Source organism: Felis catus, chromosome X (assembly GCF_018350175.1).
Source record: "Felis catus isolate Fca126 chromosome X, F.catus_Fca126_mat1.0, whole genome shotgun sequence".
NCBI lineage: Eukaryota > Metazoa > Chordata > Mammalia > Carnivora > Felidae > Felis > Felis catus.
In genome coordinates, this window is record NC_058386.1 from 28,459,263 (window position 1) to 28,480,380 (window position 21,118).

At 38.1% G+C, this 21,118-nt stretch overlaps 1 protein-coding gene across 10 annotated transcripts in view; it reads right to left on the reverse strand.

The window, feature by feature from the left end:
• Nucleotides 1-21,118, reverse strand: part of DMD (dystrophin) — a 2,379,610-nt gene that overhangs the window by 1,718,003 nt on the left and 640,489 nt on the right. The gene's annotated exons all lie outside the window — the stretch shown is intronic.

Consider the following 21,118-nt stretch of genomic DNA (forward strand, 5'->3'; position numbering starts at 1 on the left):
GAGAAATTTACATAAATAAGGGAAATCTCCATTTGTAAGTGTGTCTCCCTCTCTTGACTGAAAAAGAAAGAGGATTCCAAATCCTTAGAAACTTTTATCAGCAGAGAAGACAACAACCTAAATCTGCATAACAGTGTTACCCTTGATCACTAGACTTTGTGTGAAACCTCCCACCATTGGCCTCTCCCTTTCCCCAACATTATCTTTTGTCTTTAGCTGGAGACGGTATTTAAGAAGTTGACTGGTGCCATTTCAGGGAGTTACTCAGGTTTCCTGGATCTCTCCCATGTATACAGGAGGTGGATGTGTTACCAAAGTTGCTTGTTTTTCCCCTGTTAATTTCTTAGTTCTTAATTTTTTAGTGCGGGGTGGGAGGGTCTCAGCCAGGAAACTGGAAGGGTAGGAGGAAAATGATATTTCCTCCTTGACAAGGTCATGAGTTCATTCAGTGGAAGATGGAGCCCCTGTGGGCTGATTTGGCTGGAGCTAGAATCTCAGAGTATAGGCAGCTGCTGCCACAGACACTGCCTGAGACAAAAAGGGAGGGAGAGAAGCACCCAGGGGTCTTCACTGACTCTCTAATCCTCCACAATTAGCCAAAAAGAGCCAGAAGCCAGGTGACACGGAAGCCTGGAACTCAGAGCTCACAAGCATCAATGTCCCAATGGTACCCAGTAAAGCAGGGTAAAGGAGGCAAGTAGTATACTTGAGGCCACAGACTCGAACTCTACAAGCCCACAGTCCCACTCCCCAGGGTATACAAGGTGCATTGTTACAGTAGAAAAAGAGATAAAACTGGAAACAACCCAAATATCCGTCAATTGCAGAATGTAGAAATAAACTGTGGCTTATTTCTATGATGGAATATGACAGTGACAATAAATGAACTACAGCTATATTCACTGACATGGATGAATCTCAGCAGCATAAAGCTGATTGGAAAAAGCAGTCACACAAGAAGAGATGCAATATGATTTCAATTATATGAAGTTCAAAAGCATGCAGAACAAAATTTATTATTTAGGATTACATGCATATATGGCAAGACTGTAAAAGCAAAATTCAGGAGAGTGATTATCTCTGGTGATAGTGATGAGGAAGCATAAGGCAAGCTGACAGGCCTCGACCTGCTTCTAACCCCGCCCGCATACACACACACACATACACACACACACACACACACACACCCCAGGTGAGATTTGTGTGATATTCCTCTGGCTCTCCTGGCTGCCCAAGAATAAAGAAAAGGGGAAAAACAAATGGTTAAATGATAGAGTTCATAGTCCTGTAGGACCTAAAAATCTCCATCATCCCTCCATAGTGATGTGGGAAACAAAGGCAGAAGGAAATGACACAACTAAATTTCCTTATAACCTGCAGCCCATTGACAAATACTTGAGGTGGGCAGAGTAAAATGCTTCTAGGAACCCCCTACTGTCTTCATGCTAATGCTTTGCTAGAGGGAAAACCACCTTACCTTGACAAAAGCTAGGACTCCACTATCCTGGGAGTCTAGAGCATATGAAAATCTCACTGGAAACTTCTCCTGGACATTACCTCCCTCAATTCCCTAGTATAAAACCAATCTCTCATGCTCCCGGGGGTAGCTCTTTCTGTCCACGGGTCCTGTCCCAGGGCTTCAGTAAAGTCACCTTTTTGCACCAAAGACATCTTCAAGAATTCTTTCTTGGCCGTCGGCTCCGGACCCCACAAACCCCACTGTCACCACCAAAAGCTCATGAATAGCGGAAGAAGTGATGGAATTGCAGAGGGGTACATAGGTGGCTTCAAATTACTGAGAATATTCAAAATTAGTAAGTTGTTTACTTTTATTGTCTCAACCATATACATTATAAATATTATTTTATCCCTATGTAAAAAAAAAATGAAAAGACACATGTCTGAATGATTGACAAGTTAATATAACAAGCATGAACTAATAGTAAAGTGGCTGTTTTCTCTGGAAATTCTTCCCTTCCATTTGTAGTTCTTTGTACTGAATAGATGGGAGTTTAATAATTATAGCTGGCCAGAGGCTTCACTGGGCAGGGGGCAGGGGTAGCTTATCATGAAAAATGATTGTCCCTCTAGTTTAAAAGTGACCTCTGGTAACATTTTCCTTGAAGCCTCTAGCCTTATATATTACTGTCAGTCATTTTGCAACTTTGAGGCAACGGTCTTCCTGCTGAAGACACCATTACAGTTAATATTTGTCTCCAGAATACAGAAAGAGATTTCAAAATCGTTCCTTTCTAAAGTACGTATGTGAATGACGTCAAACTGTACATTTAAAATGAACCTGCACGATTTAATCATCACGTATATCATGGAAAACAGGCTATAGGGCTTTCAAATACTAAAAGAATGCCCCCAAAATAAAATAGAACAACCATAAACTACATGATCCTAGGCATGAAGGATTAAACAGGAATGGGCCAAAGCTGCATTGTATCTTCTTGGGAGATACTGTCAAAGAAGATCATGGCACTAGATTATTGGGAAACCCAGTATGAACTATGTAACAGATGCCAGGCGCCCCATTCAGTTGGCCTACTCTGATCAGGACTGTGAGGGGGCAGTCCCCAGACACACTAAAGGTTTGTCAGGTCAACCACCCACCAAATCTCCCAGTGTTCCTACCTCAAGACTTTCTCCAATGTCATGGTAATTCACTCAGCCTCCACAGAGCAAAGGACTGGATGCCTCTGAGTAGCCACCAATCAAGGAGACACTGGAACCACAGATGTAGTCCCAAGCCTCATGTGCTTCAGAGGGACAACTGTAAGGGCATTCTATAGCATTCTTCAGAGGTCTCCATTGTATTAAGCAAAAGTTTGGCACAGCAGTAGCCACCTCAGTCACACACTCACCATGTTGTGTTCCTTAGTTCCTATGTTCCCTCCTTTCCCACTTTTGCTTCAGCTACCAAATGAACTGCTAGGTCTCTAGTGCTGGTCTCAGAGTTGGCTTTTAAATAAATCTAAACTAAGACTATGGCAAACTACAACCAAAAAGAGATGGTTTTTCCTTCCAAAATGGATGTATAAATCCCTATCAAGTGTCAGTAACGGCTGTGGCTAAGAGCCAGGTATTGGAACCGATGGGCATAAGCTTTGGATTTCAATGCATCACAGGGTAACATTTTGAGGTACCTGTTTGTGGCATGGAACACCGAGTGGCATTTGCATCAGGAAACATGGGCAAGAATGTTCGTAACAGTACTATTCCAAATAATAAAATAAACAAACAAATCTTCAAGGAGCCCCAGAACCATCTGGCAGGAGAATGAATAATTAAATTGCTTCTACAATACTGCAGAGGGATTACTGCTATACAAAGCCATCAAAGTGAAATTCAGGGATATGAATTTGCATGAAAAAAGACAAGTCTCAAATATCCTTTTAATCACATTCAAATATAAAACCAAACACAAAGTGTTAAGTGCCATGCACCAAATAAAATATTTTCACAATGGCCCTAGGGCTACTATTCCCATTTTATGGGTGAGAAAACTCAGGTTCAGAGAATACAAATAACCTGTCCAAGATCAGATATCCAATAATTAGTAGTGACAGAACTCAAATCCAGACTGGAGAACTCCACACTTTTAACTCCCACACTAAAATTCAGAGAAATACTGTTGAGGCATAGGTATCTGATAAAATATACATTTTTTTTAAATCAGGGGATGATCGATTCAGGATATGTTTATCCCGGGTTGGGCGACACTGGAGGCTGGGATAAGGGAGGAGCACCTTCTGTTCCAGTCCTTGAGTTGAGTGCTCAGTATGAAGTAAGGGTGAGGCAAGTGCCCTGAGAGGTCCAAGCCCAAGGTCAGGTCCCATATTTATTTAACGTGCTGTTATTTTGCCCATCGTGAACTGTTCGGCACAGGATTTGATTTTCAAAACATCAACTACAATGTTATTTATGAGTAAAATTCTAGATACCCTTTTAAATTTTCACCAGAGGCAAATTCACTGGACTTCCCCTATTCTGAGCCCTGGCTGTGAAGTGGCCATCTGGCTAGGAGAGAAAGGGGAGGGAGAAAAGGGAGAAAGCATAGCACTTGCCTCGAATGTAGGTTTCTCTATTTTCATAGACTGTATGTTGGCTTTAGGTGGCTTGGTGTGGGGGTTGATCAACGTTAAGCGAAGGTGAAATTAACCCCTCCTCCTTAATACCACCAGTGAAGTCCCTTCTCTTTAATCAATTTAAATTTTTTTTTTAATTTTTTAATGTTTTTTATTTATTTTTGAGACAGAGAGAGACAGAGCGTGAGCAGGGGAGGGGCAGAGAGACAGGGAGACACAGAATCCAAAGCAGGCTCCAGGCTCTGAGCTGTCAGCACAGAGCCTGACGCGGGGCTCGAACTCACGGACTGTGAGATGGTGACCTGAGCTGAAGTCATATGCTTAACCGACTGAGCCACCCAGGCGCCCCTAGTTAATCAATTTAAAAAGGGAAAGGGAATCATGGGTATTGAGTATCTACACTGGGCTAGGACTTTAGAAAGAGTTCCTCACTTAATGCTTCCATTGAATTGTTCCATGAAGTCATTATTCAAGTGCCCATTAGAGATGTTAAACGCATATCTAAAGACACACATTTCAAGTGCCATGAAACTCCATGTGCCCCTGGCATTGTTTTTTTCACCCTCTTTTGCTTGGCCTATTCTGAGAGGTGGCGGTAGCTGTTATGATCAAGTCAATTAAAACACATGAAAATGATTCATAAACTGTAAAGCATCATATCAATATTAACATAGTCTTAATAATAACAATAATAAGACTACTGACTTCTTCTAATCTTAAGAGAGGTAAAACTGTAGTTTGTCTGGTTTAGGGTGCCCATATGAAACGAAATACTACAAAGTTGAAAAACTCCAGTCTTCTTACGTTGGGAACCTATCCCTCAGAGTCAAAAATCACTGTCCTTAATCTCTCTGAAATGGAATATGCTGAGCTTTCAACTACATTTTCAAATCATTCCTACTAACACAATTAAAATGCTGAAAATTCATTTGAGCAGATGTTTATTCTCTGAGGAAAGGCAACTAGAAATTATATCCACTCTAAATTGAGTCAGGTGTGATACTGCAAATAGAATGATAAACAAAAGTAATATGCACAATTTCATAATTTACTACTTGATTCCAAAGTCCAGGAGAGGGTGAATATATAAATCAAACACAATTCTAGCCAATCTAACCAACCATATATCCAGTGCTCGCTTCAGCAGCACATATACTAACCAACCACTGATCCCATTAGACCTCATTAACTTTACTTTGTCACAAGAGCTGACACCATAAATGAGGGAAAAAAAATAAAATGTCACATGTCAATATTTTGTCTCTCTGGATAAATTTGCTTTATATTCCTTATTAAACCTGATTTACAAAATTTAAGATCTGAAGTTAGTGGTGGTTTGTGTTGAAGATATTATTAGCTGTAAGTTTTAAAAAGTGAAATATTTTTATCTATTTTCAAGCAGAGCGTGTGAGTACATGTAGTCTTTATTTTGTCATAAGCGTTTAGAAAGACAATTTAGCAAGTATTTCAATGGCAGTTAAAAAGACATGTTTGTTTACCATGTATCTTAGATATTCTGCAACCATGTTTACCCTGCATCACACACAAATGCACAAACACAAAACACTATTAAACATAGAAAATCAAGGAGAACCTTTCCTAACGCCATGCTCTTTCAACTGCTAGTCAGCAAGGAAAACTGTGTATTCCAAAACCTCCTCTTCTTATCCTATTTCTCAGTAACCCTATATTATCAGCCCTGGAGGAAAAACGAATGAAGGTAAATTGCATCTTCTGGCCATGCTCACCCTTTAGAATATAAACATTTGGTGGCTGATTTTTGTTATATGGATTTTATCTGTTGGGTTTTCTGGTTTCCACTTCAATTTGCTGAATAAATTCTCACTTCCAGAAAGGCTGCCTGGCTTTGTGGGAGTGCTAGAGACATCTCCCTTTGTCTTTTGCCACTAAGAAGGACTCCCAGTGTTTCCTGTCACTCAGGGATTTGCCCTGCCAAGAAGGAAAGGCGCTTACAATAGCTGTCTGAGTAACTCTGAAAACTGAAGCTCCTCTACAGATGTCATCACCAGAACCCAAGTGAAGATTACATAAAGTTCCACTGACAGTAAAAAGAGAAGAAGAAAAAAAGAATCACTTCTAAAGCAGCTCTTGGTAGGGATTAGAGATTTTCAGAGGACTAAATGCAATCCAAATCCAAATTCCAGGCAACCACTCGTCACATTGAAATGCAGGTTCCCCCCATTATGTTGAACTCTAATTAAGATAATCTGTTTATTTCATTTTCTGATTTTATCAATAAAATATACATAACTACAGGATTTCTCTGTGGGACACACACACACACTGCTTACTTTCTATGATGAAAGTCTATGTTATTGGTATTACTGTATATTAAGTAATTTTATTATACGGAAAATGTAACAGTCCATTAAAGATAAAATTGTGGTTCGAGTCCACCCAGAAAAAGCAAAAAAAAAAAAAAGGGTAAAATTGATTCTTAAAACCTAAGGCCTACCTATTTAATCTAAACTTGCATCAGAACGCCTCAAAAATTTCAACATGCATTCTTAAAGACGATTAAATTATCTTCACAGCATTAAGAACGTACCACAAACGTTAAGAGTAATCCCTGATATAAACTATGGAGTCTGGGTGGCGATGATGTGTCAGTATAAGTTCATTAAGGGCAACAAGTGTACCATTCCAACGGAGATGTTGGTAACTGGGGAGGCTACACGCGTGTGAGGACAGCGGGATATAGGAAATCTCTGCGCTTACTTTCCACTAAGTTTTCCTGCACACCGAAAACTACTCTAAAAAATAAATTCCACTAAAAACAAAATAATACATCACAATCGTTCATTTAAAATCTCTTATAGAAGTTTGATACATTTCTAACACAGGATATACACAATGATACAAAGTTCTAGCCCTTTAGGTATCATAACTGGATTGAGGAGCAAAGTGTTTGGAAAAACAATTTCCACACAACATGATACCTACTGCAGTACAGGTTAATACAAAGTGCTACAGGGGCAACAGAGAAGAGAGGAAGATTAATTCCACCTCAGAAAATTAATGAAATGTTTCACCCAGAAAATCAGATTTTGTCTGTGTCCCAAAAGACGATCAGAAGCTTGCCGGGTTCAGAAAGTGGGAAATAACATTCAGGGTCTAAGACTGTCTTCAAATGGAAGGACAGACAAAAAATAAAGAAAATGAGGAGGTACAAGTAGAAAAGTGACAAAAGACAGAGAAACTTGTAGGCCTAGAAGCTAAGGAGACAAAATTTAAGGCAATAGGGATTGATCATCAAAGATCTTTTACATGATGTAGAAGGACTGGTTTAGAAAGACCACAATCAAGAGCTGGAAATAATTAAGACATGGCAGATAGTTTTTGGTCGAAAGTAAGGCAGTGGTGATGGGAATGAAAAGGAGACGGCAGAGATAGTGTCCCAAAATAAAGTTTTATGCTCAGGACATCCCCAGGAAATATTCCTTTTTTCTAAGTTGTTATTTAAATTCCAGTTAGTTAACATACAGGGTATGTTTCAGGTGTGCAATACAGTAATTCAACATTTTGATGTATTGCCTGGTGGTCATCACAAGTGCTGCTGTCCTGAATCCCCATCACCTATTTCATGCATCCCCCCACCCCTCTCCCCTCGAGTAACTTTGAGTTTCTTTACTATAGTTAAGACTCTGCTTCTTAGTTTGCCTCTTTTTTTCTCCCTTGCACATTTGCTTTGCTTCCTAAATTTTGTATCTGAGTGAAAATCATATGGTATTCACCTTTCTCTTACTTATTCAACTTACCATAATACTCTCTAGCTCCATCCACGTCCTTCCAAATGGCAAGATATCATTTGTTTTCATGGCTAAGTAATATTCCATTTTATGTAGATGTATACATACACACACACACACACACCCCACATATTTCTTATCCACTCATCAGTTGATGGACACTTGGGCTCTTTTCATAACTTGGCTATTGTTGACAATGCCACTGTACACATCAGGGTGCATGTGTCCCTTTGAATTAGTGTTCTTGTATTCTTTGGGTAAATAACTAGTAGTGCAATTGTTGGATCATAGGGTAGTTCTATTTTTGACATTTTGAGGAAACTCCATTCTGTTTTCCAGACTCACTGCACCACGGTGCCTTCCCACCAACAGTGCAAGAGGATTCCTTTTTCTCCACATCCTCGCCAACACCTGTTGTTTCTCGTGTTGTCAGTTTTAGCCATTCTGACAGGTGTGACGTAGTATCTCATTGCAGTTTTGATTTGCAATTAGCATCTTTTCATGTGTCTGTTGGCCATCTGGATGTCTTCTTTGGAAAAATGTCTCTTCATGTTTTCTGCCCATTTTTTAACTGGATTATTTGGTTTTTGTGTGTTGAACTTTATAAGTTCTTTGTATATTTTGGATACTAACCCTTCATCAGATTTGTCAGGTGCCAATATCTTTTCCCATGCAGTAGGCTGACTTTAGTTTTGCTGATTGTTTCCTTTGATGTGCAAGAGCTTTTCATTTTGATGTAGTTCCGAAAGTTTTGTTTTGTTTTTGTTTCCCTTGCCTCAGGAGACCTATCTAGAAAGAAGTTGCTAAGGGCAATGTCAAAGACATAACTGTATGTATTACCTTCTAGGATTTTTACAGTGTCAGGTCTCACACTTAGATCTTAAATTTTTAGTGGGTGTTTCTCCCTCTATTTAAGTTAGTTAGATCTTTGATATAGGTGATGTAAGCTGTAGTGCCTTATTCTGTGTGTGTGTGTGTGTGTGTGTGTGTGTGTGTGTGTGTGTGTGTGCATGCTCATGAGGAGATCTTGTCAATGCATGGAAAAATAGAATAGGAGAAACAAGGCAGGTACCTACAGATGAGAAGTTTGATTACATACTAGAGGTCCAGTTTCATTCTCTTGCATATTGTTGTCCAGTTTTTCCAACACCATTTGTTGAAGACATTTTTTCCCATTAGATATTCGTTCCTGCTTTGTCGAAGACTAATTGACCATAAAGTATTGGGTTCATTTCTGGATTTTCTATTATGGTGTTTTGTGGTTCCATACAAATTTTAGGATTGTTTGTTCTAGCTCTGTGAAAAATGCTGGGGGTATTTTGACAGGGATCATGTTAAATGTGTAGATTACTTTGGATAGTACAGGCATTTTAACAATATTTGCTCTTGCAATCCATGAGCATGGAATGTCTGGTAAGCACTCTTTTTTACCAAATAATTTTTTTTACTATTCAACCACAAAACAAATAGATGCTTATCAGTGTTGATCCTTTCCTTGCACTCATTCCATAAAGGGCAGAACATAAAGCTTCACCTATTAAGGTTTCTTTTACCTTTTAATTTTTATATTTCTTTTTGTAAGTTTATTTTACCTTTTTTTAAGTTTCTTTCTTTTTTCTTTCTTTCTTTCTTTCTTTCTTTCTTTCTTTCTTTCTTTCTTTCTTTCTTTCTTTCTTTCTTTCTTTCTTTCTTTCTTTCTTTCTTTTGAGAAAGAGAGAGAGAGAGTGCACACAGAAGAGGCAGAGAGAGAGGGAGAGAGAGAGAGACAGAGAATCCCAATCAGGCTCTGCACTGTCAGCACAGAGCCCAATACGGGGTTTGAACGCACAAACCATGAGATCCTGACCTGAGTGGAAATCAAGAATTGGATGCTTAAGTGACTGAGCCATGCAGGCGCCCCTAACTTTTGTATTTCTATGTTTTTCAGTTTTCAGTTCATACCGCTAATTTTATATGCCAATTTTGGTGTTTAATTGCTTTAAAAATTACCCAAATGACAACTGAAGTAAGACAAGATATACATTATTCTGTTGATCTACTTTCCAATCCCTATTTCCCAGGTTCGCTATTCTAATCAACTACCATTCTATGTTTTCTCCATAGCCAAATGTAGGTACTGACACTATTCATGAGTTAATAACCATTGATAAATTACACTTTACATGGGCTTTAATAGTCAGTTTCTTTGGACATGTCTAAACCCCATACGCTCTTCTTTCCTTTGGAGAGAAACCAAATACCAAAACCAAAAGCACATATGGTTTAAAGAGTAAAGACAAATCTCTCCAAAAAGGAAAGCCTACATTCATCCCTTGTAAACAGGATTGGCAATTAATGGATGAAGATTAAATCAGTGCACGTACAAAAAGAAATGCTGAATTTTCGATATTTTATTGATCGAAGTTATTGTCAGATCACAAATTATTTAATTTTATACTTCAAACTCTATCATCAATGAAACCCTAGGCAGATAAAAGCCACCATAAGGTGATCATTATCAAGTGAAAGTCAATACACCCAGGTGGTTCCTGGCATATATGATCTACTGAAATACATATTCTACTGACTTTTAATTAAGAGACAGAGTGGAAAGCCCAAGCATTATGTACAAACATATTCTTTTTAAGTTTGCCTTCCTGAGAGTCATTAGAAAAAGGGGGTTTCAGGGGCGCCTGGGTGGCTCAGTCAGTTAAGTGGCCAACTTCAGCTCAGGTCATGATCTCGCGGTCTATAGGTTCGAGCACCGCATCGGGCTCTGTGCCGACAGCTCAGAGCCTGGAGCCTGTTTCAGATTCTGTGTCTCCCTCTCTCTGACCCTCCGCCGTTCATGCTCTGTCTCTCTCTGTCTCAAAAATAAATAAACGTTAAAAAAAAAATTAAAAAAAAAAGCAAAAAGAAAATATCCAATTTCGGCTCAGGTCATGATCTCAGTTTATAAGGTAGAGCTCTCTGCATCAGGCTTGCTCCTGTCAGTGCACAGCCTGCTTCGGATCCTCTGTCACCCTTTCTCTTTCTGCCCCTCCCCCACTTGATCTCTCTCTCTCTCTCTCTCTCTCTCTCTCTCTCTCCATCCCTCTCTCTCTCTCTCTCAAAAATAAACATTTAAAAAATCCTGTGAAAAATAATTTTTAATAAATGTTTCCCAACTTTATATTTATCCACTAATTATGTATGAGTATCAAAGTACTCTGGTTGCATTTGCCTGGGAGCAACGATGATGTTTAATAATGCAATCTATTTGTGAAGTCTATTTGCAGTAAATGGTGAATAGGTGCAGGAGTAAAATCCATAAGCTCCTTGAAAAGTCCATGCTCCTTAGCTGACTCACGTGTACTCGCACTCTCTCTTTCTCTATCCCTCTCTTCCTCCCCCTCCCTAACCCTGTCCTTCTACTTCTTTGCTTATGCAAAGTAAAAACTCAACTGAATTAAATTCAATCCACTAGAAGTATATTTTTGATATAGTTCTGAAGGAACGACTGAATTTTTGACAAACAAACCAGAGCTTAGATCAGTCTGTTCACTTATTCCTCCCACAAATACTTGGTGAATGTTTATTTAATGCCACATCGTGCATCCAGGAGTGGAGATACGACAGTAAACAAGACAAACATGGAGACTGCTCTTGCGGAATTTTGAGTTTCTTGCAGGGAATAGCAAGTAAATGACAAAATTATGTAACTACAAAATGTGATAAATGTTATGGGAAAAATAAACAAGATGTTAAGATATAGAATACCGAAAATGGAGAATCAGGCCAAAACTAGTCTAGATTTTGTGAAAACAAATAAAGGAAACCTTATTGAAAATGGCGTCGGAAGCCATAAAGGGGGAGCTGTTACAAAGATACCACTCACTGCGGCCTACATGACCACCAGGAAGGAGAAGTAATTATTTCAACAAGGAACGACTTTTTTCACAAAGGATTTTCTCTCCTGCTTTTAAGAAAAGGAAGATTCCTCCTCCTCCTGGCAACAACATACTAACCGTAGCTTATAGCCAATAGGAAACCACCACAACCTCATATCCTTATTATTTTCCAATGAACTTTTTTTTTTTAAGTTTCTTTATTTATTTTGAGAGCAAGACAGAGAGTGCAAGCAGGGGAGGGGCAGAGAGAGAAAGACAGCGAGGATCCTAAGTAGGCTCTGTGCTGTCAGTACAGAGTCCAACCTGAGCCAAAACCAAGAGTCAGATGCCCAATGCACTGAGCCATTCAGGCACCCCTCTAATGACCTTCTGTTCAAAACAAACCTCCTCAATTTCCTTCTAAACCTAATAAAACCTGACCTTCCCTTTGTCTCTTTGGACTGGTCCGTGGTTCATCATAGGTTGCATATTCCACATTGCAATACCTGTGATATTCTTGAATAAGCTCCTTTTTAACTTAGATACGGCTGCTCTTTGCTCTGTTTAAAGTTAGAAATTTAATAACCAAGGAAGATGTCTTTGAGGAAGCACAATTAAATTAAGGTCTAAAGGATAAGAAAGATTTCATCCTGCAAAACAATAGCAAGAATTTTTCAGTGGAACAGCATGTGCAAAACTCCAGATGTGAGATAGAGTCCTCCATTATTGTTTTTGGAATCACTCTTCAGATATCCCTTCATAGCTTAATATTTTTTAGTATTACCAAGAGTAATATTACCAAGAGTAATATTACCAAGACTAATATACTGACCTCCCTGAAAGTGAAATTTATCTTCTGAAACAATTGAACAATTAGCAATAGTGCTAAATCTAATGAATTAGTATGCTTGAGTATGTTGGAAAATACTGCTTTTGATAAAAAAAAGAAAAGACTAGGGGCACCTGGGTGGCTCAGTCAGTTGGGTGTCTGACTCCTGGTTTTGGCTCAGGTCATGATCTCATGGTTTGTGAGTGTGAGCCCTGCATAGGACTCTTGTGCTGGTGGAACAAAGCTTGCTTGGAATTCTCTCTCTCCCTCTCTGCTCCTCCCCCCAACTCACATTCGTTCTCTTTATCTCTCTCTCTCTCTCTCAAAACAAATTTAAAAAAATAAATATAAAGACACTAGTTCTCATCTATCTATTGACTCTAAAACAATTTTTTAAGAAATTCTAAAATATGCGAAGGAAATTAACAGAATTCAGAGAAAAAAAAAAGACAGTTCCTAAACATTTGAAAATAAAGTCATCCCACTCATTATTAAATGCAAAATACGACACAATTTTTTCACCAATCACATGAGCAAAGATCAAAAAAGTTGGACACTATCCTATAGGGGAGCAAAATTTGCCACCCCAAAATGTGTCTCTTTGGCATGGGGATTCTTATAGGCTGATTATTTTTAAGAAACAGAAGAGTCAAGAAGTTTTTATTTTTTGCCTCCCCCCCCACCCCCAAATGCCTAAAAGAGCAAACACCACAGATAGTGTAGGAATCAAAGGCAGGCTATCTCAAAATGTGCCGCTTTGGCATAATGATTATTTTGAATTAAAGTTACTTAAGAAACAGCCAGTGCAAAAATACTTTCACTCGCTTTTGTCTCCAGAAAGCACAAAATGAATCTCCCCTATGAAAGGTATCCTCCCTGTACTAGGCTATAAAGAGACATCCTTATCACCACAGACAGGGAATCTAGAGCTCAGAAGGCTATATAAACAAACCTTGTTACTTTCACTAATTTACAACCCCAGCCCACATTCTGTTTAGAATTCCTTATTAGCTAAAGTTCCCAAACAGAAGTTGTTGTTGTTGTTGTTGTTGTTGTTGTTGTTGTTGTTGTTTTGCCCTGTGAATTCATCACAGATTTATTGTCACACTGTCCAAAAAGCATAAAAACTACCTACCTTGGTCATTTCTTTAGGTCTCATTTTTATTACTGGACCCTCATGCATGTAATAATACTGTTTTTTTTCTTCTTTTGTTACTCTGTCTCATGTCTGTCTATGCCTGCCTGCCTCCCTCTCTCTCTCTCTCTCTCTCTCTCTCTAATTCCAGTGTAGTTAACATATAATGTTATGTTAATTTCAGATGGACAATGCAGTGATTCAACAGTTTCCTATATTACTCAGGGCTCATGAAGACAAGTGTACTATGAATCCCCTTCACCTATTTTACCCACTGCCCCACCTCATGTCAATTTAGTTCTTACACCAGATAGAAGAATCTTGAAGGGTAGAGAAAATTTTTCCTCCCCAACAATACTGTGTTGTTGATGCTATGAGGAAATAGGTTATCTAATACCTTGTTGATAGGTTTTAATACACACAGGCATGTCCATAGCATATCTCTGGAAGAAAACAAGAGAAACCAGTAAAATCAGTTCTCGCTGGTAATAGTGAAGGACGGTAACTAAGGGTCTGGGTGACAGGATAGGAAAACTGTTGTGAATATTTTTTGTATTTACCTTTTTAAAATTTGTACTCTGTGCAACTAGATATTTAGGCTTTTAAAGGTATATTAGAGATAACTTCATTTAGAGAATAAAACTGTTTACCAGTGTTAAAAAAGAAAGAAAGAAAGAAAGAAAGAACCTCAAAATGGATTCATTTGCCACATGCCCTACCCAACAGCAAATCAAGACTTAATTACAATTTTAGCCTATCCCATGAATATGACATTTTAACAGTTAATCTGAAATTTTCTGATCAGCATTAGTGAGGTCATGTGCATGAGAAAAACCCTACCATTCCCTTCCCTCCTCAAAAGAAGATATCTTGGTCTGAAACAATTCTCTCTTTCCTTTTACTAATACCTTCCTTGTCCAACTCTCTTTCCTTAAGAGCTTCCCATTTTGTACAGCTCCTCGGAACATCTCTCTACTTGCAAGATGTGATGCTGCCTGATTCATGAATTGTTTAACAAAGAAAATTAGAGCTTCAAATTTACTCAGTTGAATTTTGTTTTTTAATACATGGAAACGACTATAAACATATCCATTCACCTATCCATTATTGCATCCATTATTTATCCATTCCATGTTTAATTTATATAACCACATGTTGAACTCCTAGACTCTATGTATGTATGGTACACAGACAGTGATGTGGGAAACAAAGGCAAATGAAAAATTAAATGTCCTTACAACTTACAGCCCATTGACAAGTCATTGAGACAGGCAGAGTGACATTCGTCTAGGAACTTAGCTGCCTCAAAGATTCCACTTTGCTAAGGGCAAAAGGCAATCTTAGCTTAACATTATCCCAACCTCCACAATCCCAACAGTCTACTTCAACATATAAAAATACCTTTGGAGAGGCACCTGGGTGGTCAGTCACTGAAGCATCTGATGCTTGCTTTCAGCTCAGGTCATGATCTCATCATTTGTGGCATTTAGCTCTGTGTCAAGGCCTGTCATTGCAGAGCCTGCTTGGAAATCTCTCTCTCTCTCTCTCTCTCTCTCTCTCTCTCTCTCTCTCTCTCTTTCCTTCCCCTGCTGGTGCAAGCACACATGCGCCTGTACATACACACATGTGCGTGCGTGCACACACACACACACACACTTTCTCTCCCTCAAAATAAATAAATAAACTTAAAAAAAAATTCCTTTGGAAACTTCCGGTATCTCAACTGCTCCCCAACATATATGTTGTTGATTATACTCCAAGCTTACGGCCCCCTGTTATATTTCTGAAGGGTCTCATGACTGAGTTTTTACTAAACAGTAATAAGTGACCATTTCCTAACAGCAGCTAGCTCCTCAAGGTCCTGGAAACCTTGTTTTAAAAATACCTTAGAGACTTACCCTATCCCTAACCCCCTTCCAACTTGAAGGTATATAGTCAGTCACCTGTTACAAACCCAGTGAAGCTCTTTCTGCCAGAGGTCCTGTCCCTGTGCTATAATAAAACTTTTTTCCACCAAAGACGTCTTAAGAATTCTTGCTTGGCCGTCAGCTCTGAACCCCAACATTTTCTATATGAGAGATTACATAAAAGCCACAAGATTAAATAAGACAGTGAAGGAAAGTAGAATTTCTCACCCCAAACTATGCCTCTCTGACATAAGGATTGTTTTAAAGAAAGAGTAGCCACAGAAGTTCTAAAAACGGAGAAGTTACCATTTAGGAAGAGAAATTTACATTTATGAGGGAAATCTCCATTTGTGAGCACATCTCCCTCTCTGTACCTCAAGAAAAAAAAAATGACTAAATCCTTAGAAACTCATCATTGGAGAAGGGACTTAAATTTGCAGAGCACAAACATATTCCTATTTCCTGTGCTTTCCTGGTAACCTCCCATACTGGCTCTCCCACCCACAACACCTTCTTTTGTCTTTAAACAGAGATGATACTTAAGGTGGTGGCTTGGGTGATTTCAGAGAGTTATTCAGTTTTCCTGGGTCTCTTCCAAATATAGAGGAGGCATATATGTTGTTAAACTTCTGTTTGTTTTTCTCATATTAAACTGTCTTTGTTACAGGTGTAACTCAACCAAGATTCCTAGCAGGGTAGAAGAAAAGCTGTTTCTCCTCCATTAAAGCACTTTCCCCTTTCACTAAATATGCACAATCAAGTTGTAAAAAAGATGCTCCATAATTACATATATGAAAGGTCTGGTACAGGCATCACTGGAGCCTAAAACAGCAGAGGAAGAAGATGGGGAGAGCTAAAATCTTTCTTTCCCAAAGGGGCTGAAACTTGAGCGAGGCATTCTGAAAAATACAGTTCAAAAGCTTACCTATTAATTGCTTTTCAACTCTTTCCTATTTCATTTCCCTTTGGTCCTTTTGAATAACAAAATTCCTTTAATGTATACTTTCAAATTACTAAGAAAATTGAACTCCCCCAAACTAACAAGCAAACAAATGTTTATTCCTCACATTTGCAGGTGATACAACAAATGTTTTGTAACAATTGTGCTTTTAAGCATCTATTTAGAAGAGTCTTGAGAAAAAATTCAGACCCATCCTCGAACGTGAGGAAGAAGAGCAGAGAAAGAAAGCATTTCTGAGCTTGCTCTAGAACTTTTTCTCTTAGTAAAATGATCGCAGTATTGGTATCTAAGCCCTAAACTGTACGGTAGAGTCTCAGTGAAGCTACTAACCAACTGGGCAAATCAAAAGGTAATTTCCCATAATTAAACTGCAAAAGCAAAAGATGGTTTGCTACTATGTAATTTGCATATAAAAAATACGACTTTATTTATTTTTCACTATATTTTGGCAGAAATTCCACTTGAGGGAAGCATATCTTTTTTTCAGATGTCCATTGCTACTTTTTTTATAACCAGTTTTACCAGTGGAAAAAGAACTTTATTTTGATGGCCACATATCTTCTCTACACATACAAAATACTAAAACCAATGCTATTAATAGTTTTCAGTGATTAAACTAGTAGATATATAAATCAAATTGCATTATTGGGATGAAGACTGGATAAAGTAAAAGTAACTGTCTATACTTTGCTATTGATATTACCAATAATTTCCTTTGTTCTTCATGGATGACTATATCAATGGTAATTAAATTTGAAATAAAAAAAACTCCAAATTTTAACTATATTGGCAATGTAAATGGGTAGTTGCTTTCATCACATGGATTTGTTATTTTTTTTTAATTTTTTAAATGTTTTTATTTATTTTTGAAGGAGAGAGAGACAGAGTATGCACGGGGGAGGAGCAGAGAGAGAGGGAGACATAGAATTTGAAGCAAGCTCCAGGCTCTAAGCTGTCAGCACAGAGCCCGATGCGGGCCTCAAACTCACGAACTGTGAGATCATGACCTGAGCCGAAGTCGGACGCTTAACCAACTGAGCCACCCAGGTGCCCCTGGATTTGTTATATATTTTAAAAAAGATTTTGGGGGCACCTGGGTGGCTCAGTCAGTTAAGCTTTAGTCGGACTTCAGCTCAAGTCATGATCTCACAGTTCATGAGTTTGAGCCCCGCATCCAGCTCTGTGCTGACAGGTCAGAGCCTGGAGCCTGCTTCAGATTCTGTCTCTCTCTCTCTCTCTCTCTCTCTCTCTCTCTCTCTCTCTGTCTCTCTCTCTTCTCTCCCCCTCCCCAACTTGTGTTCCTTCTGTCTCTCAAAAATAGACATTAAAAATAAATAAAAACATATTTTTCATAGGTGTTTCAGGTCTTGCTTTACTTGCTTAATTAAAAATAAACTGGGGTACCTGGGTGGCTCAGTGGGTTAAGCGTCTGACTCTTGATTTCGGCTCAAGACATGATCTCAAGGTTTGTGAGAATGAGCCCCACAATGGGTTCTGCCTTGACAGCACAGAGACCACTTGAGATTCTCTTTCTCCCTTTCTCTCTGCCCCTCCCTGCTTGTGGAAACTCTCTCTCAAAAGAAATAAACTTCAAAAGAATAAACAAACAAATAAATGAACAATGCCTCATAAATTAAGACTTTAAATTTTAATTGGGAAAAGATAACCAAAATGGAAATACATCAAAAATAAGATAGACCATCGCTGTTAATTATAGAAACCAGTTTCAAAAATTAATTTTAATTTTGTAGACACATGAAACTACCAAATTTAAATGTCCATCAAAGTACCTACACAAACTTAAAAAAATTTTTTTTCATATTTCTATTTATTTTTGAGAGACAGAATGCAAGCAGGGGAGGGGAAAGGGAGAGGGAGACACAGAATCCAAAGCAGGCTCTAGGCTCTGAGCTGTCAGCACAGAGCCTGATGCAGGGCTCAAACTCAAGAACCACGAGATCATGACTTAAGCCAAAGTCAGATACTTAACCAACTGAGCCAGCCACCCAGGTATCCTAATAACTGCATAATCTTAAGTAACTATCAACTTTGGAGTATGCTGTCATGGGAAGATCGAGAAATGTCAAGATACAATATAGAAATGATCAAAGAATTGCTTTCTTTCTTTCATTTAAGGAAGATTCTATTGATACTGGAAAACAATAAATCTCTCAGACATCTGGAGTCAAAGATTTTTCATAAGCCTATGCTTGTAAAATGAGTCTTGGCTTTATTAAATAAAGAATTTGAATATAAAAATGTTAATCTATTTTTTAACCTGAGTTAGTACAAAAGCACATTTCTTTTTTTTTTATTTTTTTTTTACCACTTATTAATTTTTGAGAGACAGAGCATGAGCAGGGAGGGGAAAAGAGAAAGGGAGTCACAGAATCTGAAGCAGAGGACTGAAGCACATTTCAAACCCCAGCTCATATTATAGGTAAAACTCCTATATGAGGGCAGTGATCAGCTTTATTCATTCTTCTTAAATGATTTTCTTCCTCGAGGACACTGAGAAAATTATTTTTCAGAGAAATAAGCTATAATCTAAATTTTGATGAATAAATGGATTTGAAAGGTTTGGTGATGGAAAATATATGCAAAGTTGGAGAGTGACTAGGACATGAATAACCCAAATCCATTACTACACACGGGGAAATACCGAAAAAATGCAGGTCAGCAGGATCCTCACATCCAAAAAGAAAACCATTATCATTATATGTGAACATTTTTAGCATCAAAATGTTTTTATAAAATAATAAGGTAAATTATTAAGTATACTCTGAATATTTATAATGAACAAACAATTTGGAGTGTTAGAGAAAAGGGAGAAGGTGGCTCCAAGTGACTAGGTGGGGTTTTCAAAAAGTGTACCTATTTTGTAAAAGAAAATCAATTAATTAACCAACTTTGCAAATTATTTTGGCATGCTATGCATAGCCTATGCTGTTCTGATAATGTGACTGTTAAATTTAAAATCACAATGTTGTCTTCTGGAAGACTGCTAGTTTGAATCTTTTCATTCTGATAGTATCCTCCAAGGAACTTTTAGGGATAGAACCCCTGATGTAGCAAATAAAATCCGAATGGTTTGGATGCACCAGTGGGTAGAAGGGATTCATGCACTTTCAGAAGTCGTTAACTTCTGAGCTCCCTGAGTAACTGAACCATATCTTAAATCCAGGAAATGAACTACATGAAACTGTCACTAATCTAATGCAATTGATGAAAGAGTAACTTGAAAAAACAGTGTAGGCATTTCTGGAAAGGCTTTAAGAAAAGCAATTCAACACTTTTAAGAGGAAATATATAAGATCATTGTATATGACAACAACTAAAATTAGTTAAATTAATGGTGGGGATTATTTTCATCACCATGTGCCTACATAACAATCCAAGGGATGAAAAACTTTAATATTTAAGAAAAAGTCACAACTATGGAAAAAGGTATTGGAGAATATGTTAATGTCAATGAAATATCAAGTGGAAACAAAGTGATTTGGTCACTGATTAGCTGTTGGATTGTGGTTGATACAAACATTTAAACCATGATTTTCCTATCTTTAAAATGAATGTGACCATCATGCCAAAGTCAATAGGTTGTTGTAAGATTTAATTGTTTTTAATGTTTGTTCACTTTTGAGAGAGAGAGAGACAGAGCCATGAGCAGGGGTAGAGAGAGGGGAGACACAGAATCTGAGGCAGGCTCCAGGCTCTGATCTGTCAGCACAGAGCCCTACACGGGGCCTGAACTGACAAACTGTGAGATCATGACCTGAACCGAAGTTGGACCCTTAACCAACTGAGCCACCCAGGCGATCCAGTTGTTATAAGATTTAAATGTGGTATCTTTTGGAAAGGTCTTGTTTAGCGTCTGACACATATAACTTGCTCTACAAATACTAGCTATAACTATTACTGAAATGCATTTGCTGGCTTACTTATGCCATAATGATTATCAGTAAATTATTTGAGTCTCTATTCTTCCTCCTCAGAAGGCTTATCTCAGTGAGAAAAAATCTCCATCTTACCTAAAATTTCTCCACTCCTTCCTTTTCAAATCATTCTGGCTCACTGTGAACCTAACCTCTTTTGATGCAGAGTATGTGTGGCCTCTACCTGGCACATGATAGATTACTTACTGCATATATGAAGACAGTTGTGAAGGAAATACTACTCATTTTACTGAAGGGTGACTAGTCTTTCTTTTATCTTACAATACACACACCGTAGGCAAAAAATCTGTTGGCCAAATTAATACAAACTTGGGCTGTTTCTTCTTCTACTTCTTTTTAAGTTTTCAGATATTTACATTGATTTCCCAATTAGGTTATAAATTCCCAGAAGCGTATTTGGGATTTAATCACCTAATCCTTCAATCCTTAGTTTCCAATTTAATCTTGCTAAAATTTTGCTCTGATGTCCTTCTGAACTTTTCATGTCCCTAATAAGAACTCTGAATCTGACAGTCACAGCAGCATGGTACAGAGACAAGACTATTTAGCTTGGAAATAAAAGACATATGCTTCCTCGCCCTTTTTGTAAAACGTATTATGGGTGGTCAAGGATAAAAC